Raw genomic sequence first — 13,263 nt, 5'->3', positions numbered from 1 at the left:
AGTCACCATTCACTATCTCACAGCTCGTATTTCTATTTATTCAATTGAGTTTGCAGATGATACAAAGCTGGGAGGTATTGCCAATTTAGAGAAGGACAGGGATATCCTACAGGAGGATCTGGATGACCTTGTAAACTGGAGTAATAGTAATAGGATGAAATTTAATAGTGAGAAGTGTAAGGTCATGCATTTAGGGATTAATAACAAGAATTTTAGTTATAAGCTAGGGACACATCAATTAGAAGTAACGGAGGAGGAAAAGGACCTTGGAGTATTGGTTGATCATAGGATGACTATGAGCTGCCAACGTGATACGGCCGTGAAAAAAGCTAATGCGGTCTTGGGATGCATCTGGAGAGGTATTTCCAGTATGGATAAGGAGGTTTTAGTACCGTTATACAAGGCACTGGCGAGACCTCACCTGGAATACTGTGTGCAATTCTGGTCTCCCATGTTTAATAAGGATGAATTCAAACCGGAACAGGTACAGAGAAGGGCTACTAGGATGATCCGAGGAATGAAAAACTTGTCTTATGAAAGGAGACTCAAGGAGCTTGGCTTGTTTAGCTTAACAAAAAGAAGGTTGAGGGGAGATATGATTGCTCTCTATAAATATATCAGAGGGATAAATGCTGGAGAGGGAGAGGAATTATTTAAGCTCAGTACCAATGTGGACACAAGAACAAATGGATATAAACTGGCCACCAGGAAATTTAGACTAGAAATTAGACAAAGGTTTCTAACCATCAGAGGAGTGAAGTTTTGGAATAGCCTTCCAAGGGAAGCAGTGGGGGCAAAAGATCTATCTGGCTTTAAGATTAAACTCGATAAGTTTATGGAGGAGATGGTATGATGGGATAACATGGTTTTGGTAATTAAATATTCATGGTAAATAGGCCCAATGGCCTGTGATGGGATATTAGATGCGGTGGGATCCGAGTTACTCAGGAAAGAATTTTCTGTGGTATCTGGCTGATGAATCTTGCCCATATGCTGAGGGTTTAGCTGATTGCCATATTTGGGGTCGGGAAGGAATTTTCCTCCAGGGCAGATTGGAAGAGGCCCTGGACTTTTTTCGCCTTCCTCTGTAGCATGGTGCACGGGTCACTTGCTGGAGGATTCTCTGCTCCTTGAAGTCCTTAAACTACGATTTGAGGACTTCAATAGCACAGATATAGGTCTGAGGTTTTTTGCAGGAGTGGTGGGTGAAATTCTGTGGCCTGCGTTGTGCAGGAGGTCAGACTAGATGATCATAATGGTCCCTTCTGACCTAAATATCTATGAATCTATGAATTGGTCTTTATATGCAGGTCTCACCATTTATGATTAGAGGCTCATCTGAGCTGCACGTCTCAGATCCTTCCCAAAATCGTGAGGAAATTGAGGTCTGTTGTCCCAGCTCAAGCTTAGGAAGTACAACATCTGTAGTTCTTTCAGGAAAGATAGGGATAAGGCAAATATGTTCTTCCAAATTTTGAATCAGTAGTATATGGTGGGTTCAAAAGTCCAACTCAGACATGAATGATATTGGGTTTAATATACTTCTGAGGAGACACTAGGGAAGAGAAAGGGAGCAGAAAATGATGCAGAAAAAATCGAAGTAAAAAATAAGGTAGAAAATGGGTGGACAGAAAGACAAATACTGAGACTGGGGAAAACATCAAAATGGGAAGAAAGCGAGAGAACAATTGAATGGAAAAATTACTCAGTGGCAGACTAATTTTTTTAGGGTTGGGAAATGAATTCTATCTCTAACAGAGAGAACAGGCAACGCTTTCACTAGAAAAAACACTTTAAAAACAAATGAAGCCATTCTGTTTGGTTTAAATCCTCAGGGGACAAGGTTTCTGAACTCTATGGTGCTTTGCAAACCACAAAGTAGGTTGAGACATTCACACAACCTGAAGTTCCAAGATTTTCCTGCTCCCATAGAAACTCTAAAACGCATGGGTGATCTTACATCCCACCTCTTCAGGAACACAACTGAACATGAAGAGCTGCAAGGGTTTTCCAAAGACCAACCCCTTATTTTTTACCGAAGAAATAAAAAGAGAGTCAGGTGGTGTGCTTTGGATATCACGTATAGAAGAGAAACATGAGGGCAATCTTGGAATTAGCTGCACAGATCCAACATAATGGTTTTATGATAAGTTTACATTAACTGAACAGAGAACTGGAAGTGTAGTTTGTAGAACTTTATGCATAATTATGAAGATTCTATCGTAGTAGTTTGTTATTTAACAGAAAAATTATAAAAATTCCTGGAGGCCAAGAGTATATTCATTGAAATGTGGTTCCCAAATTGTGTCTTGATGTCTGAGAAACATATTTAGATTCCACTTTGGTCTTTGAATGGATCATACAGTTATGCAGGAAGAGAAAACTAAACAAACCAAGTTGATCATTTCCATATTAAAAATGTGGATAAATTGGTTTATCCGGCCTGCGCAAACACAGATAGCTGAAGCCTCTGGCAAATGCAGATGTACTTTGTCAGAATGGTTTCTGTCCAATATGTCTGACCTTTTTTCATCAAAGAATATTCAGTTGACTATAAAAGCTTTTCAGGCTATCTCTAAAAGCTCAACATGAATTTATTTCATTTTAGAAAAATGTAGTACCTTATCCTGAATGACTAACAACTCGTAGGTGTTGAGGGTAAAAGTCTGCATCTATTGGCATTAAAAATATAGTAGAGGTTGGGTAAGCTGAAGAAAAAGCTACTACAATATATAAAGGTATTTCAGGAAGGAACAGGCTGATCTTACTGCTAGGTGAAATGAAGCTTTGATCACCTTTGTTGTATGATGACTTTATAATGTGATATATACAGACACAAAATATTGTTTCATAATCAGAGAGAAAAATTAGTGCCCACTGTTTGAAAATTGACAAATAGTGGGATATAAAGCTTTAAATGCAACCTAAAAACTTCAGTCTATATCATGGTAATTGCTCACCAGCAAATACTTATAGTTAGGATGGTTAATTTTATAACACTATTTTTGCTTACTCATAACTTACTGAAAAATGCTTCTTTCAGGGCTAAACTTACCATGATAACTGCTGAGCAAAATCCTTTCAGCTGTTTTAGAGTTGGCTGGGTGTATGGGGGAAGAAATACTGATTTTTACATATACAATTCTAATAATTCTTTTTTATCTAGAGTTATGTAGCAGCATAGCTACTATTAGAAACTTGATGTGCAAATGGAGCTCAGTCCTGTCAGATGGTGAACACCCTCAACTGCTGTTGACTTTCCTGGGAGTTGGTGGTGCAGTGCATCATGCAGGATCCTAACTTTATGACAGATGCTCATCTTTTTTCCTTTGAGAAATCTTTAATTAGACACAATTAAGTACAGAGGTCATACTCAGAATGATAAATCTAGAATGAGTTTCCTTTTGAGTAGTCAGCTGATAGGCATTGGTACATTAGTAATGTCTGGTACAGCAGCAACTCAGTTCACATTCATCATTCTGGAGGGAGAAAAAATATGGAAAATAAGTATTTTAAGGAGAGAGTTAACATAGCAATTAGCAGTTAGATATGGGGAACTTCCTCAAGGAATCAGATCCTGATACACTAAAATTAATGGGAATTGGTTCACACCCTTATGGACCAGTAGGAATTAGTGATGTCTGTAGGAAATTTTAGGCCCACATCTAAAGATTTTATTGGGAGGGGAAAGAGGAAGATTTTTCTTTTTTCCATAGTGAAAATGCAGTCATCCCCTTATAAACTGATCTGCTGCTGCCTTCTAAACAGACACTGTCCTCAACTAAGCAACAGCAGAAGTAAAGTGAGAATTTTCACCCTTTTGTGTCTCTGAGACATGAGCTTCAAAACTTAATTAGGGCTATTGAAATGCTCATATTTTTCTTGACACACAATAACCAAATAATTAAATGAATGTAACTTTAAGGATTAATCACAAAAAATATAAAATATAAAATAAAAATATTTTAGTTCTTTGGGTATGCAGCGGGTCAGTCACCCCGCTTCAGCCCTGAAAGGGTTAAAGGCCAGCCCTGGGAGAGGCCTGAGGCTGAGAGCCAATCAGCAAAGGCTGGGAGGCAGCCAATCGGGACAGGCTGGGCCCTATAAAAGAGCTGCAGGGCCAGAATGCAGTCAGACTCACTCCAGCCCTGGAGTGAGAAGGGCCTAGCTTCTTGGGAGCATAGGGGGCCTGGGCAGCTGGGAAGCTCCAGCCTGGCAACTCCACAGGCTGAGCACTTGTTAAAGGCCCAAGGTGGTACTGGGGCTGCAGAGGCAGCTTGTCCAACCCCCTTGACAGTGATGAGTGGCCAGAACCACAAGTTAAGGGGCCCTGGGATCCAGTAGGGACCCAGGGGTCTGAGGTAGGCAAGACACCGGCCAGCAGGAGGCACTCTGAGGCTGGAAAGAGCTAATTCCCAGGTGACCAGAAGGAGGCACTGTGGTGGTGAGTCTGCAACCTGCTACAGGGTAACATTAATGCCTGCTTTTGAAGGAACTAATATAAATATCTGTGTCCCCAGACTGTCTGCCTGGAAGGCAGGGATCCAGTGAATTGGCTGGAAATATTCAAAAAATTCCAGAAAAAGAATTGTTCAAACATTTCCATTCTGTGGGAAATTTTGGCATTTCTGACTTGAAGGGACCCTGTTTAAAGAGAGGGTCACTTATTTCAGTTAAGGTTTCTTTCCGTCCCTTCATGATTACTCCCTTCTTTCTTTCTATTGGTTGATAGCCCATGGAAGAAAGAACAGTAGATAAATGCTGTTATCTTATCAATTAAAAACATACCTTGGTGCCACTCTCTTCAGACCTGTAGGATATAGTGGGCCAAGTTCTTGTCAACTTGTACAGTGGTTGTCATTGACACCTGAGCAGAGTGGGTGTAAAACACCATGACCAGTGTGCGTGTGAGAATTCTGATTTGGCTGCATTCTGCACAGGTGTAAATGATACACAAGATGAAGGGCAATGGATAATCAGGTCCAATAATCATAGAATATCAGGGTTGGAAGGGACCACAGGAGGTCATCTAGTCCAACCCCCTGCTTAAAGCAGGACCAATTGCCAATTTTTGCCCCAGATCCCTAAATGGCCCCCTCGGGGATTGAACTCACAACCCTGGGTTTAGCAGGCCAATGCTCAAACTACTGAGCTATCCCTCCCAATGTGTAACTAGAAGATTGAAATACTTCACTCTGCACTCATTTATCCTTTCTGCTCTCCCACATTTTTAGAAGTGGATTGGCTGTTTCATCTCCTGGTCTGTAATTTTTCCCAGAGGCTCTGGCTCTAAACCATGTGTCTTTCCCAGTGGTACTTGCTCCCTTAGAGCAAAGGACTGGCAAATAGGATTTCTGGGTTCTACTATTCCTTGAACTTCCACTTATTCCTCATGTACCTCGGTTTACATATGTAAAATGGAAATAGGTATTATCTACTTTGAGGGTTTTGAGAAGATTAATTCATGTTTTGTGAAGCCTTTTTAGATTAATGTATGCAAGTGCTATGTTTGTGTATGGTATTAATATTACCAGACAGCATTGCTCTGTTTCTCAAATCACTCTTTGGTATATTCCAATTTCTGTAAATTCTAGCTGTTAGTCAGTGTGAAACTGAACTGATTGTGGTCATGTAGGTGGTCAGTTCCTCACTATCTCATCTAATCACTGGTGATGATGTTAGAAAGACAAACCTCTTTATCCTTCCCACTGCTAAATTCACTTAACTGGTCTCTCATCCTCATGTGCAGAATCCGTTTGCCATCTCACATAACTGTGAACTATATTCTGCTTCTTCTTCTGAAGTAATCCTCTTAACCCTGGTTAGCTGGCTGTAAGGAAGACCCTTTTCCAGTGGCCTAGGATGAAAGCTTGAATCTGGTAAAAGGTTACTCTAATCTGTCTCTTTCCAATAGACTTTTGTTTCCAAGTAACTTTAATAATACTTTGTAAGTTGTATATCTAAATAATGGGTAGTATATAAGGTGAAGTTAAGACATATTTTTAGTAGTGAGATGAACTGTGGATGAGGGTAGATTTGCCTGTTTTTTATATTCACAAAGCTCTGCATGCAATAGGGCCTAATTCTTCTCCACTGCTTTTTACCTGTGCAAAATGGATGTAAAATACTACTGGATCAGAATGGTGGAACTTCATTCATTATATATAAGGATAAATTAATACACAAGGTACAATCAGGCTCATAGTAAATAGAAGTAGCAGCAAAGAATTCCTCCCATCCTGTGAACAATAGGAGCAAACTCTCTGTTGGGCTAACTTCATTAAAGTCAATGGAACTCAGTCAATTTCCACCAGGAGCATATTTGGCTCTAATTACTGTGCATCCACTGTAGCAACTTGCATGGAACTTGGAGGGTATAGCACAGGTTGCAGGAGGGAAAAGTTGGGAAGAGTCTCAGGCTTTGTAGGTGTTAAGAAGCCAGAATGTGGCTAGAATGCTAGCTGCAGTTTTAGCACCTCTGTAAGTAGCTCTCTTAATACATGGAGTTCTGTCATATTATTACCCAGCATGTGGTACGTGAAACAGCCATTGTTTATGGCATTTCTGCTATGACTCTATGGTGGGAAATCTATGGTGCTAAATGGGAGTTGTGCATGTGGGACAACTGCAATATTATCCCCGAAAGGTACAGTAGGAGAGATTTATATTGCTCTTTGCGTTGTACACTTGTGGCTTTAAGCCCAGCACTAGTCCTTAGAGAAAAAGTTATCTGTTTAATAGGAACTTGAAACGCTGAATCTTAGAACTACCCACATATTGGTTATTTAAAAATTTTACTTTGTGAATCAGAGCTTTAAAAATCACAAGGTATGTGCTGTAAAGAGGGAAATAACTGCACATACTCTTTTTCACATAAGCCATTGTGCCATAAAGAAAGCATCTGGAAAGCTACTACAAAAATAATCTTGTAATTGCTTTTTTATATAGTATGTGTGTGTGTCATCAACATAATAAAATGCTGAGATGCAATGAAAATGTTCAAAACCGCATACCAATATGATCTAATTGCTTGCTGATGACATCTTAAAAACAATTGTTGCCATAAATAACTTTCTTTAAAATTTCCACTGAGATCCTGGTGTGTGTGTTCCCTGTAATTACTTACTCATTACTAATTGGGGAAGAGTAATATTTCAAAAATTCAAACTTAAAATAATTCATGAGGATTTCTAGATCTCAAACCATCGAATATCTGCAACCAGTTTCCTTGACGCATTCCTGTGCTTTAATGTTAGTTTCACTAATCGAATATAATCACACTGGTGCAAAAATAATATTCTTAATTACTTGCCATATGATGATATGGTTTGGGAACCTGCCTTGCTTTTTGAAAAGTTTGAGGGAAGGAAAAACTAAGGATTTGCCCAAGAATTCTTCTACCTAATGACTGGCCTAGCCATCAGAGTCCAAACACTGCCCCTCAGATTGAAGCCATGGGAGTTGTATGCATTGGTGCATAAATATGTCCCAGGTTTATTTTAGTCAATAACTCTTAATGTGTTGTAAGAGCCACTCCCATATATTGAGCAGCTGATGTACATTGTTCCTTCAGAGACAAGTGCGAGTAAGAAATGGCTGTTAGTTTTATTTTGAACTGTCTACACATAGCTACCACATGATAAATGCTTCTCCTAGACCCACCCCAAGAACATTACATTGGGCCAACATCATTAATCAGATATTACTACAGCAATGTACTTGCTGAAAGATTTTTACATGCACTGGGCCATAGCTCTCTTTATTATTATAGTTCTGCAGACTGATGAGTTTGTCAATAGTAAGAACCTGGGGCTTTTTGTTCAATCTCAAGTCCAATTGCCTACAGTTGTTCACCTTTTCTTAAAAAAGGGAATCAAGGTAACTACAAAGTCTCACTTACCTACATACATATCCAAACATGGGAGAAGGAAAGCTGATTGATAGGATAAAGACATCTACTCCCCTGCTTAATCGCTCGGGGGGGGGGGGGGCAGGGGGCAGGGGGCAGGGTATGCCCTGTTTCACATCACTCTTTAAAGTGCTCTAGCTCTTACTATCTCCCTCTGCAGTATATGGAATATGTCAGTGTGGCAGGGTTAGATCATTTTGCGGGAATTAAAGCATTTTCTAATTTAGTGTCAGAAGAGCTTGCCACGATAGGTTGGAGGACTAGTTTTTCAGTGATGTGGTAGCTACTGACTCAGAGATAAGTCACTCGAACAAAGTACTACCACTCACTATTTATGGTCATCTTTTTGCAGTATTTAGGGAAGTCTCTCAACCTGAGGATTCCTATGTGGTCTTAGTCCTATAATTTTAGGCATCTTCATTCCTAGGAGTACAGTACTATCTCCTAATGTGAATGGATTTCTGTTAAACAGTCCCAGTCCTGCTTGCTTACAGTTGTGACACCTTCATTGTAAAGTCAAAATTACAGTAGATAGGATTGATGCTGTCAGTTCTGGGAATGACATCACTGTTAAGTCATGCCATGGCTTTCTCTTTCCGAAAAAGCACTGCTTTTCTAGAGGTGACATTTCCTTAATTATATGAGAATGTTGACCATTGGGTCGGAGTACCTATTAGTAACTACCTATTCCACACAGTCTAGATAATTTCCAGTTATGTATTTTCCTAGTTCAGAGAGTTACCCTTTTTTCTTTAAAAGTTGTCAGTTTTATGTTTAACCCAACATTAGCATAGCCAGGATCCAGTGATGGAAGAGCATTGTGGAAACAATGCCAGAGGAAAAGTGAGGAATTGAGATCCCACCAGAGATGGAGCAGACCCCATCTGATGGTCCTGAGGAACATGTGTCAAATGCTTTTGATTCCCCTGCTATCCTTCCCCTGAGCATGCTAATGAGGCTGAATCAGTTGTGCTGCACACAATGCTTGCTGTCAGAAGTAGACAGAAAACGTTGTGTACATCAGAACAGACTCCGTAGAGGGAGCAGCAGGAAACTATTCTTTTTAATTCTTTATTGGTCTCCTATGAGCCTCATTTTCAGGGTTTTAGTTTTGAAGGTGACAGAGATAAAGGGAGAAATGTCTTCCCCTCACTGCACTCGTGGATCGATTCTTTCAATAAAGGTGCAACGATTCAGTCTTGGGTATTCATTAGACACAGGGCCAATCTGGCTTTGTTAGATGGGGGCAATTCCTATCCATTTTAGTGGGTGTAACTTCTGTGTATCTGAGAGCAGAATTTGTCACCACTCTGTTCTCAAATGAGGTACATACAGTGGTGACCATTAAAAGATAGACATTTTCCATTTTAAGCTAATAGTGTTACCGTGGCCTTACAAAAAGAAAAGGAGGACTTGTGGCACCTTAGAGACTAACAAATTTATTTGAGCATAAGCTTTCGTGAGCTACAGCTCACTTCATTGGATGCATACAGGTATTCTCTGCACCTAGTAACCCTGATTACTTACAGATGTTAAAAGTCAACATTTGAATGGTGGCTACTGGAGGAACTTAGACAAAGCCTATGCTTCAAATAAATGACCTAAAGAGTAGGATCTGTAACATCCAAATAGCAGTTACTCTTCATATCTTCCAAAGAAACTTACTGCTTAGAACCACTCAGAGACTTGGAAAACCACAGAATGACTACATATCTTGTGAAATTAACCACTATTACAGCAAACGTATCATTTTTTGTAACAGATATTGTGTGGATTTATTCCAAAGCTAACCTCCCTAGGGGGATACAGACTAGAATAAATAGCATTCTACTTAACACTTACCATGATACATGCGCTTGCAATGTATATTTTAAAAAGGAGACTTGTCAAGGTTGCTCGGCCTCAGAGGTGACCTACCTTTTTCATATATCTGTGTGCAAAACACATATACGTTTTAACTATAATCAGTGCCAACATTTCCGAGCAACCATAAAATAGAAAGGTACTATGCATACAAAACAGAACTGGAGAGAGTTCTGCAAGGAAACCTATTTCAGTCCCAGGCTTCATATGTACTTGTTAAACAAAAATGTGAAAGACTATATTTTTCTTTTGCTCTTTACATAACAAATGTAATATAAAGAACAACAAACATGGGAATATGTTGTTCCAGATAACTCTGTTAACTAGCTATATACCACATACAAGGCCTAAATGTCACGGATAAACAGCTGTTTTGGCAGAGTTTTCTGAATCATAGAAGTCACTGCGTGCTGGTAGAGGAAATGCTACCAAATTCCTATACACTACATTTTTTTCACTTGGGAAAATACCTTTAATGTTTGTTGTTTAAAGGCTTTAAGCATATTGTTTGTTTTTAGTAAATCATTGCTATTGGAATGTGAGGAACGTTTACTTAAGTAATCTTTTCTCACACCACTTCCCCTTCTGTTACTTACTTCGGTGTGTGGGACAACTATGAAAATATCTGAACCCATTTCTGGTTTCATTTTGAGTTTTACAGCCTAAATGCCTGTGCTTGTAGTCTAATAAACCACAGACTGTACTCTGTGAAGTCTATGCCTTTTAGAACTACAGTTCAATTTCAAGGACAATAGATCTATGCAAGTGGCATGAGTTATGCATGTATACATGTATAATAACACATTGTCAGCCATGCTAGTGTCATAGCTGCCAACTTTTTACTGAGTACTCCAAAACTTTGCAAGGAGTGTCCATGGGATTGACCAAATCAGCTTGCAGGGGTTCTCAAACTGGGGTTACGAGGTTATTACATGGGGGTTTGTTAGCTGTCAGCCTCCACCCCAACCCCACTTTGCCTTTAGCATTTATAATGGTGTTAAAATATTAAAAAGTTTTTTAATTTATAAGGGGGGGTCTCATTCAGAGGCTTGCTATGTGAAAGGGGTCACCAGGAAAAAAAAGAGAAAAAAGAGAGAACGACTGAACTAATGCATTTGCCATGTGCCACCCCGTCATAAAGAGGGAATGGGCCACTTCCTTACAATTTCCAAGAGTCCTCAACTGGTACTTGGAACATCTCAGAACACACTCCAATTTGTGAAGCCTGATCTTGTTTTCAAGTGGTCTTTGTTGTCTTTCCAATAACCATTGGCCCATTGTGGCTTGAATGGGAAGGTACAGCAATTGATGCTGACAAGAATCCAAGCCATGCAGAGCACATGTTAAGGAGTTTTAGCACAAATATTCATTTTGACTTTGATTAAATATCTTTCATTATGAACTTCTTAATTTACTGTGGGGGTGGGTGGGTTGTGTTTTTTTTTTTTTGACATTTTGTTTGTGTGTGTATAAAATCTTTTAATTTTGTCAGTGCATATAGAGAAATTGTGATGGCCATCCAGTACAAATTGGAGGAAAAGAAATTGCACACGATAATGTTCAGACTTTCAGGAATGTTTGCTTTCTTGAGCAGTTATCATTAACTGTAGTTAAATTACAGTCCAGTTAAACCATGGCATATACATATAGAAACCACCATTTCTGATGCTAACAGTAACCTTGGCTTTCCCAAGTTTGTAATTACTACTATGAAATGCTTTCCATGTGCTAAGAGAGAGAAAGCTCAGAAGAAAAAATTGGTAATGATTTTCCATGTTATAAAAACGAAATGATAAAGTTTACAGATGTGTCCTGCTTCATAATTAACAGCCAGAACTTATTTTTAAACTATTTATTTTCAACAGTTGAAACCACACACAAAGTTTAAACACCAATGTAACAATATTTTATGTACTTGTGGAGGGTTGATATCTTGACTAAATTTTAAAAAGCTGTATATATTTAAAATGTCTGTCTTTCATTGTATTGATATGCAAGAAAACCAAGTTAAAAGCCTGTTTCATTTGAATACAGATAATTTGTTCACACTTCCACCTCACCTTTGATGGGTAGACATTTTAATCACTGAGGAACATAGAACAAACAAAAATTGGGAGGGTGGGAGAGGTGGGGAGACTGATTCTAAAGATAGAGCTGTTTGCCTTTACTGTCGGAGCCACTCTTCAGCTGGCATTACAACACATAATTATAAAATAACTCCAGTAACTGTAACCTAACCTATGAATTGGTCCTTATCCTTTAGTATATTTTTACTGCTCCATTGTGGCCTTATTTTGAATAATTTTTCAGAATTGCTTATCTTTACATCGTCCCTATTAGAAGTTAAGTACTATTCATTCTGTATGTTTGTTTGTTTTTTAAAAAGTCTAACAACTGGATGTTTGTTCTTGTGTTTCATTTTTGATGCTTCAGGCATTAAATTTATGCAAAATCCTGTGCGCCTCATGGTCACCAAACCTAACAAGCAGGCTGTCACTTATCAATCTTTAACTGTTTTCAACCAGACTGTGTCAGTCAAATGTTTACAGAAATGGCCAAAAGATTCCCTTTCTGGCAGTAGCAGTCAGCTCACCTCTAGAGTGTGTGGTGTGTGCGCATGCATAACAAGATTTATTAAGCAATGGAATGATCACCCAAGAGAAGCAATGGAATCCCCATTGCTTGGGTCATTTAAAATTAGAACAGACAAAATGCTACTAAATGTACAACAGGCAATATGTCTGCCCTGGCAACAATAGGTACTAGATGGCCTAATAGGTTATTTTTTTTTCTCTCCTGCATCTCTTTGAAATCCTATAACATTTTCCCAAGTTATTGAATTTATCTAAGCAAGTCATTACCTGAAAATGCTAAATAAATGTTAGCATTTACCGAACAGTGCTCTGCTTTTCCACTGAGGAACAATACATGACAGGATAACAATATTGTGGAATTGACACCTCCTCATCTATTATAGGGAGTAGACTACATCCACCCTGATCGAATTGGCCCTGTCAACACAGGTTCTCCACTTGTGAGCTAACTTCCTTCTCTTCATGTGTCAGTATACTGCCTGCGTCAGTAATTTTTCACTCCATGCATCCGATGAAGTGGGTTCTAGCCCACAAAAGCTTATGCCCAAATAAATCTGTTAGTCTTTAAAGTGCCACCCGACTCCTTGTAGTATCTGGAAATGTCACTAAATGTGATCTGTGTTTGGGGGAAATAGGTATTTTTCCCATTGCTCATCTAAAGATTAAATTCTGACATGTTCTTAAGAATTTTTGAAACTTTGTATACAATGAAAGTTAATAAGGTTTGATTAAATTCTGTGAGAGCAGGAACTGGGCCTAATTTAGGAAGTGTATATATGCATCAGTTAGCTCTGTTTTAGACAAATGCAACATGTCTTCAAAACATTGCTCTGATGTTGAGTTTATGCTTCACAATGAAGGACCAAATAGTCCTGAGTTCCTTATATATTGACTTCC

Source organism: Lepidochelys olivacea (genome assembly GCF_965140295.1).
Source record: "Lepidochelys olivacea isolate rLepOli2 genome assembly, chromosome: 6".
In the NCBI taxonomy this organism is placed as follows: Eukaryota; Metazoa; Chordata; order Testudines; family Cheloniidae; genus Lepidochelys; species Lepidochelys olivacea.
The sequence above is the reverse complement of the archived record's forward strand: the minus strand, read 5'-3'. Positions refer to the sequence as shown.